The 15000-nt window shown below is 59.7% G+C and overlaps 1 non-coding gene across 1 annotated transcript; it reads left to right on the forward strand.

Moving 5' to 3' along the window:
- Window positions 1-11576: 11576 nt before the first annotated feature.
- Window positions 11577-11695, forward strand: LOC131865998 (5S ribosomal RNA). Its single transcript, XR_009364632.1, has one exon. It is a non-coding gene; the product is annotated as a 5S ribosomal RNA (ribosomal RNA).
- Window positions 11696-15000: the final 3305 nt, after the last annotated feature.

Genomic DNA, 15000 nt, shown 5'->3' on the forward strand with positions numbered 1-15000 from the left:
CAAGAAAGCAATCAGGGCTCGAGGCAAGGGATGCATCAAGGATAGCAATCATGTTGTGAGGCGAGATTCCAAAGGCTAAACGTGAGAGGCTGCAGGGTCGACTCAGAGAGGTCTATGCATGTGAGAGGCTGAAAGCAAGGTCGACTCGGAGCGGTCTATGCATCGGGCGCGCTTGGGGCGACTACCAGTGCCAACCCCTTATCCCGCGACGCGTCCGACAAAGAGAACGTTCCAAGGCGGCAGAGGAGGTTACCAGCCGAAGGATGCAGTAGCAATAACAGGTATAGTTCCGCGGCGGCCGAGAAGACTCACCGCATAGGAATCGGGATGCGAGGCGAGGGATGCGGCGGGAAGGCCCCGACGGCTAAACGGAAGAGGCTGCAGGGCCGCCTCGGAATGGTCCAAGCATCGGATGCGATTGGGACGACTACCAGTGCCAACCCCTTATCCCGCGATGCGTCCGATACACAGATAGTTCCAAGGCGGCCGAGGAGCCTCACCGCATATCAATCGGGGTGCGAGGCGAGGGATGGGGCGGGAAGGCCCCAACGGCTAGACGGAAGAGGCTTCAGGGCCACCTCGGAATGGTCCAAGCATCGGACGCGCTTGGGGCGACTGCCAGTGCCAACCCCTTATCCCGCGATGCGTCCGATACACAGATGGTTCCAAGGCGGCCGAGGAGCCTCACCGCATAGCAATCGGGGGTGCGAGGCGAGGGATGGGGCGGGAAGGCCCCAACGGCTAGACGGAAGAGGCTTCAGGGCCGCCTAGGAATGGTCCAAGCATCGGACACGCTTGGGGCGACTACCAGTGACAGCCCCCTATCCCGCGATGCGTCCGATACGAAGATGGTTCCAAGGCGGCCGAGGAGCCTCACCGCATAGCAATCGGGGTGCGAGGTGGGGGATGCGGCGAGATGGCCCCAACGGCTAGACGGAAGAGGCCACAGGGCCGCGTCGGAATAGTCCAAGCATCGGACGCGCTTGGGGCGACTACCAGTGACAACCCCTTATCCCGCGATGCGTCCGATACGAAGATAGTTCCAAGGCGGCCGAGGAGCCTCACCGCATAGCAATCGGGGTGCGAGGTGGGGGATGCGGCGAGATGGCCCCAACGGCTAGACGGAAGAGGCTGCAGGGCCGCCTCGGAATAGTCCAAGCATCGGACGCGCTTGGGGCCACTACCAGTGACAACCCCTTATCCCGCGATGCGTCCGATACGAAGATAGTTCCAAGGCGGCCGAAGAGCCTCACCGCATAGCAATCGGGGTGCGAGGTGGGGGATGCGGCGAGATGGCCCCAACGGCTAGACGGAAGAGGCCACAGGGCCGCCTCGGAATAGTCCAAGCATCGGACGCGCTTGGGGCGACTACCAGTGACAACCCCTTATCCCGCGATGCGTCCGATACGAAGATAGTTCCCAGGCGGCCGAGGAGCCTCACCGCATAGCAATCGGGGTGCGAGGCGAGGGATGCGGCGAGATGGCCCCAAAGGCTAGACGGAAGAGGCTGCAGGGCTGCCTCGGAATAGTCCAAGCATCGGACGCGCTTGGGGCGACTACCACTGCCAACCCCTTATCCCGCGATGCGTCCGATACACAGATAGTTCCGAGGCGGCCGAGGAGGTGGGGGATGCAGCGAGATGGCCCCAACGGCTAGACGGAAGAGGCTGCAGGGCCGCCTCGGAATAGTCCAAGCATCGGACGCGCTTGGGGCGACTACCAGTGACAACCCCTTATCCCGCGATGCGTCCGATACACAGATAGTTCCGAGGCGGCCAAGGAGCCTCACCGCATAGCAATCGTGGTGCGAGGTGGGGGATGCGGCGAGATGGCCCCAACGGCTAGACGGAAGAGGCTGCAGGGCCGCCTCGGAATGGTCCAAGCATCGGATGCGCTTGGGGCGACTACCACTGCCAACCCCTTATCCCGCGATGCGTCCGATACACAGATAGTTCCAAGGCGGCCGAGGAGCCTCACAGCATAGCAATCAGGGTGCGAGGCGAGGGATGCGGCGAGAAAGCCCCAACGGCTAGAGGGAAGAGGCTTCAGGTCCGCCTCGGAATGGTCCAAGCATCGGACGCGCTTGGGGCGACTACCAGTGACAACCCCTTATCCCGCGACGCGTCCGATACACAGATAGTTCCAAGGCGGCCGAGGAGCCTCACCGCATAGCAATCGGGGTGCGAGGCGAGGGATGCGGCGAGAAGGACCCAACGGCTACACGGAAGAGGCTTCGGGGCCGCCTCGGAATGGTCCAAGCATCGGACGCGCTTGGGGCGACTACCAGTGACAACCCCTTATCCCGCGACGCGTCCGATACACAGATAGTTCCAAGGCGGCCGAGGAGCCTCACCGCATAGCAATCGGGGTGCGAGGCGAGGGATGCGGCGAGAACGACCCAACGGCTACACGGAAGAGGCTTCGGGGCCGCCTCGGAATGGTCCAAGCATCGGACGCGCTTGGGGCGACTACCAGTGACAACCCCTTATCCCGCGACGCGTCCGATACACAGATAGTTCCAAGGCGGCCGAGGAGCCTCACCGCATAGCAATCGGGGTGCGAGGCGAGGGATGCGGCGAGAAGGACCCAACGGCTAGACGGAAGAGGCTTCGGGTCCGCCTCGGAATGGTCCAAGCATCGGACGCGCTTGGGGCGACTACCAGTGACAACCCCTTATCCCGCGACGCGTCCGATACACAGATAGTTCCAAGGCGGCCGAGGAGCCTCACCGCATAGCAATCGGGGTGCGAGGCGAGGGATGCGGCGAGAAGGACCCAACGGCTAGACGGAAGAGGCTTCGGGTCCGCCTCGGAATGGTCCAAGCATCGGACGCGCTTGGGGCGACTACCAGTGACAACCCCTTATCCCGCGACGCGTCCGATACACAGATAGTTCCAAGGCGGCCGAGGAGCCTCACCGCATAGCAATCGGGGTGCGAGGCGAGGGATGCGGCGAGAAGGACCCAACGGCTAGACGGAAGAGGCTTCGGGTCCGCCTCGGAATGGTCCAAGCATCGGACGCGCTTGGGGCGACTACCAGTGACAACCCCTTATCCCGCGACGCGTCCGATACACAGATAGTTCCGAGGCGGCCGAGGAGCCTCACCGCATAGCAATCGGGGTGCGAGGCGAAGGATGCGGCGAGAAGGACCCAACGGCTAGACGGAAGAGGCTTCGGGTCCGCCTCGGAATGGTCCAAGCATCGGACGCGCTTGGGGCGACTACCAGTGACAACCCCTTATCCCGCGACGCGTCCGATACACAGATAGTTCCAAGGCGGCCGAGGAGCCTCACCGCATAGCAATCGGGGTGCGAGGCGAGGGATGCGGCGAGAAGGACCCAACGGCTAGACGGAAGAGGCTTCAGGGCCGCCTCGGAATGGTCCAAGCATCGAACGCGCTTGGGGCGACTACCAGTGACAACCCCTTATCCCGCGACGCGTCCGATACACAGATAGTTCCGAGGCGGCCGAGGAGCCTCACCGCATAGCAATCGGGGTGCGAGGCGAGGGATGCGGCGAGAAGGACCCAACGGCTAGACGGAAGAGGCTTCAGGGCCGCCTCGGAATGGTCCAAGCATCGGACGCGCTTGGGGCGACTACCAGTGACAACCCCTTATCCCGCGACGCGTCCGATACACAGATAGTTCCGAGGCGGCCGAGGAGCCTCACCGCATAGCAATCGGGGTGCGAGGCGAGGGATGCGGCGAGAAGGACCCAACGGCTAGACGGAAGAGGCTTCAGGGCCGCCTCGGAATGGTCCAAGCATCGGACGCGCTTGGGGCGACTACCAATGACAACCCCTTATCCCGCGACGCGTCCGATACACAGATAGTTCCGAGGCGGCCGAGGAGCCTCACCGCATAGCAATCGGGGTGCGAGGCGAGGGATGCGGCGAGAAGGACCCAACGGCTAGACGGAAGAGGCTTCAGGGCCGCCTCGGAATGGTCCAAGCATCGGACGCGCTTGGGGCGACTACCAGTGACAACCCCTTATCCTGCGACGCGTCCGATACACAGATAGTTCCGAGGCGGCCGAGGAGCCTCACCGCATAGCAATCGGGGTGCGAGGCGAGGGATGCGGCGAGAAGGACCCAACGGCTAGACGGAAGAGGCTTCAGGGCCGCCTCGGAATGGTCCAAGCATCGGACGCGCTTGGGGCGACTACCGTTGCCAACCCCTTATCCCGCGATGCGTCTGATACACAGATAGTTCCGAGGCGGCCGAGGAGCCTCACCGCATAGCAATCGGGTTGCGAGGCAGATTATTGGGAAGGGAACCCCCTGGGATGCGGCTCAAGCAGTGCCCAAAGGGACTGGAATGCGGAATCACATCGAGAGACCCAAATGCTATACGAGGGCTCAAATCGAATTATCGATTTGGCCACGACATGGACGCATCGGAACGACTACCTTTGCCGAACCACTCGCAATTGCATCCATACCGAAACCAATAGACATTTCCGTTAGAGCCCTCGCATAGCATTCGGGAATCTCGCATGCCCCTCTAAATCGACCAATGCTGGCGCTCAATGAAAATCCGAGCGCTACCACCGTTCGAGCGCCAGCATTGGTCGAGTTAGAGGGGCACGGGGGAGAATGCTCCAGTCAACACCTCCCCTATATAAGTTATTTGTCCGATTCTCGCACAACCGTAGTCTGCCTCGTCGAATCAAACAACGGTCCCAGATTCCGACTTCCGTTCCGTAGAGACCCAAAAGCTAGATGGAGGCTCGCAAGAAAGAGAGTCGGCGCATAGCAATCGGGTTTCTCGAACGTTTAGGGACCGAGCTCACTTGCGGATAGGGCAAAATCCGCCAAGCAACCCAAAAGCTAGACGGGGGCTCGAATCGAATCGCCTAGGCGGCCACAACAACGACGTGTTGGATCGACTACCAGTGCCAAACCATTCAGCAAGACTAGTCTGTGTCGAGGCCGGATAGAGATTCTCAGAGAGCGCCCGCATAGCATTTAGGAGACCTGCCGCGTCCCTCACACTCGACAAATGGTGGTGCACGTTTATAAATCCGAGCGATCCCAACCCTTTCAAGCACCAACATCGGTCGAGATAGAGGGGCACGGAGGGGGCTGCGTGAGACAACACAGTCCCCTATATAAGTTATTTGTCCGATTCTCACACATCCGAAGAATGGTCATCAAATCGGACAACAGCCCAAACTTCCGACTTCCGTCCCAGAAAGCCCAAGAGCTATCTAAAACGTTCATGGCCGGAACTCGATCGCGGCTATACCAGTCCGCCAAGCAACCCAAAAGCTAGACTGGAGCTCTAGTCGAATCACCTCTGTGGCCATTGCAAGGACGTGTTGGAGCGACTACCATTGCCGAACCATTCCGCAGGTCGAGTCCATACCAAGGCCGCATAGAGATTCACGATGAGCTCCTGCATAGCAATCAGGAGACTTGCCGTGTCCATCACAATCGATAAATCCTGGTGCAAGATTTTTGCATCCGAGCGCTCCAACCAGTCGAGCACCAGCATCAATCGACATAAACGGGCACGGGGGGAGGATGCTCGAGAACACTACCTCCCCTATATAAGTTATTTGTCCGATTCTCAAGCAGCCGAAGTCTGGTCATCGAATCGGGTCAAAGACCACAACTTCCGACTTTACCCACAATGCAAGTCATCGAATCGAACATCGGCCCCCGAGTCGGACTCCATGCGTATGTCAGGTCATCGGACCCAAATTCCGCCTTCCTGCGCATGGCGGGCCATCAATATCAACTCGGTCATCGGACCCAAACTCCGCCTTTTTGCGTATGGCACGCCTTCAAATCGGTCATCGGACCCAAATTCCGCCTTCCTGTGCATGGCGGGCCATCAACATCAACTCGGTCATCGGACCCAAATTCCGCCTTTCTGCGCATGGCACGCCATCAACTCGGTCATCGGACCCAAATTCCGCCTTCCTGCGCATGGCAGGTCATCGGACACAAATTCAGACCTCGCCAATATGCCTACGTATCGAATCGGTCATCGGACCCAACTTCCGACTTCATCCATACTGTAGGGTCTTTGAGGTTGGCGCGGTGCGCTCAACCCAGGGAGTCGACCCATCGAAGCATACACCTCCCCTATATAAGCTATTTGTCCGATTCCCACACCTGTGTAGTTTGCACCTCTGACCAGGACATCGACCCCAACTTCCGAACTCGACTGCAACGACGGCACCAGCGCCTTGGTGCGCACCTTGCGACGCACAGTCCCAACATTCGCCTTCCTGCACATGGCAGGTCATCGGACCCAAATTCCGACCTCGCGAGTATGCCTACATATCGAATCGGTCATCGGACCCAACTTCCGACTTCATCCATACCGTAGGGTCTTTGAGGTTGGCGCGGTGCGCTCAACCCGGGGAGTCGACCCAACGAAGCATACACCTCCCCTATATAAGCTATTTGTCCGATTCCCACACCTGTGTAGTTTGCACCTCCGATCAAGACATCGACCCCAACTTCCGAACTCGCCTCCAACGACCGAACCAGCGCCTTGGTGCGCACCTTGCAACGCACAGTGCCAACATTCGCCTTCCTGCACGTGGCAGGTCATCGGACCCAAATTCCGACCTCGCGAGTATGCCTACATATCGAATCGGTCATCGGACCCAACTTCCGACTTCATCCATACCGTAGGGTCTTTGAGGTTGGCGCGGTGCGCTCAACCCGGGGAGTCGACCCAACGAAGCATACACCTCCCCTATATAAGCTATTTGTCCGATTCCCACACCTGTGTAGCTTGCACCTCCGATCAGGACATCGACCCCAACTTCCGAACTCGACTAAAAAGACCGCACCAGCGCCTTGGTGTGCACCTTGCAACGCACAGTGTCAACATTCGCCTTCCTGCACATGGCAGGTCATCGGACCCAAATTCCGACCTCATGAGCATACCTACTAATCGAATCGGTCATCGGACCCAACTTCCGACTTCATCCATACCGTAGGGTCTTTGAGGTTGGCGCGGTGCGCTCAACCTGGGGAGTCGACCCATCGAAGCATACACCTCCCCTATATAAGCTATTTGTCCGATTCCGACACCTGTGTAGTTTGCACCTCCGCTCAGGACATCGACCCCAACTTCCGAACTCGCCTGCAACGACCGAACCAGCGCCTTGGTGCGCACCAAAAGTGCGCACTTTTGGAGGGCACTTTTGTGCGCTCCAAAGGTGCGCACTTTTGGAGGGCACTTTTCTGCGCTCCAAAGGTGCGCACTTTTGGAGGGCACTTTTTGGAGGGCACTTTTCTGCGCTCCAAAGGTGCGCACTTTTGGAGGGCACTTTTTGGAGGGCACTTTTCTGCGCTCCAAAGGTGCGCACTTTTGGAGGGCACTTTTTGGAGGGCACTTTTCTGCGCTCCAAAGGTGCGCACTTTTGGAGGGCACTTTTTGGAGGGCACTTTTCTGCGCTCCAAAGGTGCGCACTTTTGGAGGGCACTTTTTGGAGGGCACTTTTCTGCGCTCCAAAGGTGCGCACTTTTGGAGGGCACTTTTTGGAGGGCACTTTTCTGCGCTCCAAAGGTGCGCACTTTTGGAGGGCACTTTTTGGAGGGCACTTTTCTGCGCTCCAAAGGTGCGCACTTTTGGAGGGCACTTTTTGGAGGGCACTTTTCTGCGCTCCAAAGGTGCGCACTTTTGGAGGGCACTTTTTGGAGGGCACTTTTCTGCGCTCCAAAGGTGCGCACTTTTGGAGGGCACTTTTTGGAGGGCACTTTTCTGCGCTCCAAAGGTGCGCACTTTTGGAGGGCACTTTTTGGAGGGCACTTTTCTGCGCTCCAAAGGTGCGCACTTTTGGAGGGCACTTTTGTGCACTCCAAAGGTGCGCACTTTTGGAGGGCACTTTTCCTGTGCTCCAAAGGTGCACACCTAGGTGAGCACCTTCGACCACACCTTGTAGCACACCAAACTCTGACTTTCGACTTCATCCGCAATGCAGGGTCTTTGAGGTTGGCGCAATGCGCACAACCAGGGGAGTCGACCCATCAAACCCAACACCTCCCCTATATAAGCTATTTGTCTGATTCTCATACATGCGTAGCCTGCAGGAGCAATTAGGACATCGACCCCAACTTTCGGCTTCTAAACGAAAACAAGGTCTTTGAGGTTGGTGTAATGCGAACAACTAGGGGAGTCAACCCATCAAACCCAACACCTCCCCTATATAAGCTATTTGTCTGATTCTCATACATGTGTAGTCTACAGGAGCAATTAGGACATCGACCCCAACTTTTGACTTCTTAACGAAAACAAGGTCTTTGAGGTTGACGTAATGCGCACAACCAGGGGAGTCGACCCATCAAACCCAACACCTCCCCTATATAAGCTATTTGTCCGATTCTCATACATGTGTAGCCTGCAGGAGCCATTAGGACATTGACCCCAACTTTTGACTTCTTAACGAAAACAAGGTCTTTGAGGTTGGCGTAATGCGCACAACCAAGGGAGTTGACCCATCAAACCCAACACCTCCCCTATATAAGCTATTTGTCTGATTCTCATACATGTGTAGCCTGCAACAACGATTAGGACATCCACCCCAACTTCTGAATTCGTCTGCGTTGACCGCACCAAAGGTGCACGCCTTGGTGCTCACCAAAATCCGACTTCCGACTTCTTCTGCTATGCGGGGTCTTTGAGGTTGGCGCAGTGCGCACAACCAGGGGAGTCAACCCACCGAATGCAACACCTCCCCTATATAAGCTATTTGTCTGATTCTCATACATGCGTAGACTGCAGCAATGATTAGGACATCCACCCCAACTTTTGACTTCTTAAACAAGACAGGGTCTTTGAAGTTGGTGCAGTGCACACAACCAGGGGAGTCGACCCATCAAACGCAACACCTCCCCTATATAAAGCTATTTGTCCGATTCTCATACGTGTAGTCTGCAGCAGCGATTAGGACATCGACCCCAACTTCCGAATTCGTTTGCATTGACCGCACCAAAGGTGCACGCCTTGGTGTGCACCCTGGAGTGCACTTTGGTGCTCACCTCGGTGCACACTTTGGTGTGCACCTCGGTGTGCACCAAAGGTGCGCACCTTGGAGCGCACCAAAGGTGTACACTTTGGAGCGCACCACATAGGGTCTTTGAGAGGTTGGCGCAGTGCGCACACCAAGGTGGGTGTTGAGGTGCGTGCCGAGGTGGGTGGGTGCTAGGGTGCGCTCCATGGTGGGTGCCAGGGTGGGTGCGTGCTAGGGTGGATTCCAAAGAGGGTCATAGGGTGGGTGCCAAGGTGGGTTGGTGATATAGTGGGTTCAAAGGTGGGTACTAGGGTGGGTTCCAAGGTGGGTCACAAGTTGGGTGCCAGGATGCGTGGGTGTTAGGTTGGGTGCCAAGGTGGGCTCCTGCGTGGGTGGGTGCTAGGGTGGGTTTCAAGGTGGACGCGAGGGCGGGTGCCAAGGTGGGTAACAAGTTGGGTGTTAGGATGGGTGAGTGCTAGAGTGGGTGCCAAGGTGGGTGGGTGCTAAGGTGGATGCCAAGGTGGTTCACAGGGTGGGTGGGTTCTAGGGTGAGTTCCAAGGTGGGTCACAGGTTCAGTGCTAGGGTGGGTGTCAAGGCGGGTGTCGAGGTGCCTGGGTGCTAGGGTGTGGATGCCAATGTGGGTCATAGGGTGGGTACTAGGGTGGGCTGCAATGTGGGTGCCAAGGTGGGTAACATGCTCGGTGGGTTCTAAATTGGGTGCCAGGGTGGGTGTGCACCCACCTTGCCCGAGGTGGGTGCCAAGGTGCCAGTGTGGGTGGGTGCTAAGGTGGATGCCAAGGTGGGTGAGAAGGTGGGTGATAGGTTGAGTGGTAGGATGGGTGGGTGCCAAGATGGGTCACAGGGTGGGTGCAAGGGTGGGTAGGTGCTAGGGTTGGTGTCAGGGTGGGTGGGTGCTAGGTTGGGTTCCAAGGTGGGTGCGAGGGTGAGTGTCAAGGTGGGTCACAGGTTAGGTGCTAGGATGGGTGAGTGCTAGGGTGCAAAGGTGCCAGGGTGGGTGCTAGGATGGGTCGATGCTAGGGTGAGTGGCAAGGTGGGTCCACAAGTGTCAAGGTGGGTGCCGAGGTGGGTGCCAAGTCGGCGACTGCTATGGTGGATGCCAAGGTGGGTCACGGGGTGGGTGCCAAGTTGCTAGGTTGGGTTCCAAGGTGGGTGCCAACGTGGGTGCTAGGGTGCGTGGGTTAAAGGGTGTGTCACAACGTGGGTGCCAGGATGGGTGCGCACCCACACTGGCCAAGACGGGTGCGGGTGCAAGGTTGGGTTCCAAGCCCGGTCACAGGCTGGGTGCTAGGATGGGTGGGTGCCAAGGTGGGCACCAGGGTGGGTGCACCCACCCTGGCCAAGGTGGGTCACGGGGTGGGTCCTAGGGTGGGTAACGGGGTGGGTACTAAGGTGCGTGCCAAGGTGGGTCATAGGGTGGGTGCCAAGGTGGGCACCAGGGTGGGTGTGCACCAACCCTAGCCAGGGTAGGTCACGGGGTGGTTGTCGGGGTGGGCGTCAAGGAGCCAAGGTGGGTGGCAAGTAGCCAAGTTGCGTGCCAAGGTGGGTGTCGGGGTGGGTGCCAAGGATCCAAGGTGGGTGCCAAGGAACCAAGGTGGGTGTCTGGGTGGGTGCCGAGGTGGGAGCCAGGGTGGGTCCCAAGGTGAGTGCAAAGGTGGGTGCCAGGGTCAAGGTGAGTGCCAATGTGGGTTCCAAGGTGCCAGGGTCAGGGTGAGTGCCAATGTGGGTTCAAAGGTGCTAAGTTGGGTGCGAGGTTGGGTGCGAGGGTGGGTGGGTGCCAAGGTGTGCTAGGTGGAAGCCCGGGTGGGTCGGCATCCCATGGGTGTCGAGTTGGGTGCCTGATGGGTGCTTCTTGTCAAGTTTTAGTCGTCGGGACTCATTTCGAGCCTTAGAGGTCATTTCTTGTCCGGTTGCCCTGTCTTCGACCTGGGAACCCAATTTTGGTCCTCGGGTCCCATTTTTTTTTGTCTCGCATCCCACTTTTGGCCTGTGGCCTTTTCGGGGTCGATTCTCGTTTTGGGCATCAGAGCATGTTTCTTCTCCTAAAACCCAATATTTGTTTATTAAGTCTCGGAACACATTTTTGTTCTCGTGGACCCATCATGGGTCTTGGAACGCATTTGTGGTCCTTGGGTCCCATTTTGCATCCCGAAACTTGTGTTTTGGTGCTTGATCCCTATTTTGGGTGCCCACCTTGCACCAAGTGCGCACCCGGGGCAAACCGAGCGCCTTGGTGCACCGGGGCAAGATCGAGCGTGCACCCGAGGCGCCCCGAACATGCACCAAGGTGCACTCGGCCCACATGTGAGCGCAGGTCGTTGCGCCCGAGGTGGTGTGTGGGCACCGCGTTGCAGACGGGACACTGCACGCACACGACGCCCCCTCCAGGTGCACGCACGTAGGCCGGGCCGGGTGCACACCCGACGCCCTAGCAAGGTGCGCGCACCCGGGCAGGGCTCACACTTGGCGAACGGGGCGCACTTCGCGAGGGAGGGTGTGCACCTCGACGGGGGTGGGTGGCCGGGGTGGATTCGCACGTGGGTCGCGGTTTGCTAAGTACACACTGCGACAAGCTCATAACGGGTGCGATCATACCAGCGTTAGTGCACCGGATCCCATCAGAACTCCGCAGTTAAGCGCGCTTGGGCCGGAGTAGTACTGGGATGGGTGACCTCCCGGGAAGTCCCGGTGTTGCACCCTTTTTTAGTTTTTCGCCGGGCGTCGCAATGCTATTTGAATAAACCTTTTGCCCGTTTGCGTTCTCGTCGGGGCCGGGCCGGGCCGGGGTGCGCTGCCCGCACTACCGCGCGCGCGGGGGCGACACCGAGCGCGCACCCGAGGCGCCCCGAGCACACAGGCCACGGTGCAACCCGGGCGTTGTGCGCGCACCCCGGTGCGCCCGAGGTGCTGCGCGCGCACCCAGGTGAAATCGGTGTGCACCTCGGCCAGTGCGCGCTCGGTCGAGTCGCGCACGTTGGCCAAGGTGCACGGTGATGTTTCTTACTCTAAGGTTCCGCACCAGACGCCCGGGACAGGTGAGCGAAGCTGGGCGGGGCCGGGTGCGCGGCCGGGGCAGGTGCACGCAGCTGGAGAGAGCTTTGGAGCACACTTCGGAGCGCACCAATGATGCGCTCCATTCAAAAGTTTCCTGAAAAGGCAAAAAAAGTTGAGATTATAGAATTTCCCACTTGAGAGATTGTAAAAAAAAAAAATTTAAAATGAAGGAAACGCGGGTGCCAAGGTGTGCGCAGCCCAGCCAAGGTGTGCGCACCAAGGCGCCCACCCTGGCGAAGGTGCACGCAAGGTGCGCACCCGAGGCAAACCGGACAATTAACCCAACTTTCGACTTCGCGCGCACCTTGGAGCGCACTTCGGAGCGCTCCTTGGTGCGCACCAATCTTGGGCACCTCGGAGTGCACCATGGCGCCCACCAAGGTGCGCACCCGGGGCAAACCGAGCTCCGACTTCGTGCGCACCTTGGAGCGCACGAAAGGTGCGCACCATGGCGCCCACCAAGGTGCGCAGCCCAGCCAAGGCGTGCGCATCAAGGTGCGCACCCTGGCGAAGGTGCGCACCCGGGGCAAACCGAGCTCCGACTTCGTGCGCACCTTGGAGCGCACAAAAGGTGCGCAACCCAGCCAAGGTGTGCGCACCCCGGTCAAACCGAGCTCCGAATCGTGCGCACCAGAGGTGCACGCCATCGTGCGCACCTTGGAGCACACTTCGGAGCCCTCCTTGGTGCGCGCCGATGTTGCGCACCTCGGAGCGCACCCGGGGAAAACAATGCAATTAACCCGACTTTCGACTTCGTGGGCACCTCGGAGCGCTCTCGGGTTCGCACCTCGGAGCACACCGAGGTGCGCACCTTTGATGCGCTGCCTTCACCAATTTCCAGAAAAGGCAAGAAAACATTGAGAAGGTGTGCGCACCGAGGTGCCCACCCTGGCGAAGGTGCACGCGAGGTGCGCACCCGGGGCAAACCGGGCTCCGACTTCGTGCACGCCGCACCTTGGAGCACACTTCGGAGCGCTCCTTGGTGCGCACCAGGGCGCGCAACCCAGCCGAGGTGCCCACCCCGGCGAAGGTGCACGCGAGGTGCGCACCCGGGGCAAACCGGGCTCCGACTTCGTGCACGCCATGGTGCCCACCGCGGCGAAGGTGCACGCGAGGTGCGCACCCGGGGCAAACCGGGCTCCGACTTCGTGCACGCCGCACCTTGGAGCACACTTCGGAGCGCTCCTTGGTGCGCACCATGGTGCCCACCAGGGCGCGCAACCCCGCCGAAGGTGCACGCGAGGTGCGCACCCGGGGCAAACCGGGCTCCGACTTCGTGCACGCCGCACCTTGGAGCACACTTCGGAGCGCTCCTTGGTGCGCACCATGGTGCCCACCAGGGCGCGCAACCCCGCCGAAGGTGCACGCGAGGTGCGCACCCGGGGCAAACCGGGCTCCGACTTCGTGCACGCCATGGTGCGCACCGCGGCGAAGGTGCGCACCCGGGGCAAACCGGGCTCCGACTTCGTGCACGCCGCACCTTGGAGCACACTTCGGAGCGCTCCTTGGTGCGCACCAGGGCGCGCAACCCAGCCGAGGTGCCCACCCCGGCGAAGGTGCACGCGAGGTGCGTACCCGGGGCAAACCGGGCTCCGACTTCGTGCACGCCGCACCTTGGAGCACACTTCGGAGCGCTCCTTGGTGCGCACCATGGTGCCCACCAGGCCGCGCAACCCAGCCAAGGTGTGCGCACCAAGGTGCACGCGAGGTGCGCACCCGGGGCAAACCGGGGTCCGACTTCGTGCACGCCGCACCTTGGAGCACACATCGGGGCGCTCCCGGGTTCGCACCGGCGTTGCGCACCGTGGTGGGCACCTCGGAGCACACCAAGGTGGGCAGCGAGGTGCGCACCTTTGATGCGATGCCTTCACTAATTTCCATAAAAGGCAAAAAAAAAACGAGATTTTAAAATTTCCGTTTTGAAAGATAGTGAGAAAAAGGGAATGCTGGTGCCATCTTGAGCCCGCCCTGGTGCGCAGCCCAGCCAAGGTGTGCGCACCAAGGTGCCCACCCTGGCGAAGGTGCGCGCCCGGGCAATTAACCCAACTTCCAACTTCGCGCGCGCCAGGGTGGGAGCGCACCCAACAACCGGGCCTGGGAAGAGCCAATGCGAGAAACCCCACCAAACGCTCTGACAAAAAAAGAGGGGGCGCTCCAGTAACCCCGCTTCGGAGCGCACCCTGGGCAAACCCAGCCAAGGTGCCCACCCCGGCCAAGGTGCAGGCGAGGTGCGCACCCGGGGCAAACCGGGCTCCGACAACGTGCACGCCGCACCTTGGAGCACACTTCGTAGCGCTCCCGGGTGCGCACCTCAGAGCACACCAAGGTGGGCAGCGAGGTGCGCACCTTTGATGCGCTGCCTTCACTAATTTCCAGAAAAGGCAAAAAAAAAAGGAGATTTTAAAATTTCCGTTTTGAAAGATAGTGAAAAAAACGGAACGCGCGTGCCATCTTGAGCCCGCCCTGGTGCGCAGCCCAGGTAAGGTGCCCACCCTGGCAAAGGTGCGCACCCGGGCAATTAACCCTACTTCCGACTTCGTGCGCGCCAGGGTGGCAACCGGGCCTCGGAAGAGCCAATGCGAGAAACCCCACCAAACGCTCCGACAAAAAAAGAGGCGGCGCTCCAATAACCCCGCTTCGGAGCGCAGCCGGGGCAAACCCAGCCAAGGTGCCCACCCCGACGAAGGTGCACGCGAGGTGCGCACCCGGGGCAAACCGGGCTCCGACAACGTGCACGCAGCACCTTGGAGCACACTTCGAAGCACTCCCGGGTGCCCACCGGCGTTGCGCACCGTGGTGGGCAGCGAGGTGCGCACCTTTGATGCGCTGCCTTCACTAATTTCCAGAAAAAGGCAAAAAAAAATGAGATTTTAAAATTTCCGTTTTGAAAGATAGTGAAAAAAAAGGAACGCGGGTGCCATCTTGAGCCCGCCCTGGTGCGCAGCCCAGGC

The sequence above is a fragment of the Cryptomeria japonica genome, unplaced genomic scaffold, assembly GCF_030272615.1.
Source record: "Cryptomeria japonica unplaced genomic scaffold, Sugi_1.0 HiC_scaffold_128, whole genome shotgun sequence".
Taxonomy (NCBI): Eukaryota; Viridiplantae; Streptophyta; class Pinopsida; order Cupressales; family Cupressaceae; genus Cryptomeria; species Cryptomeria japonica.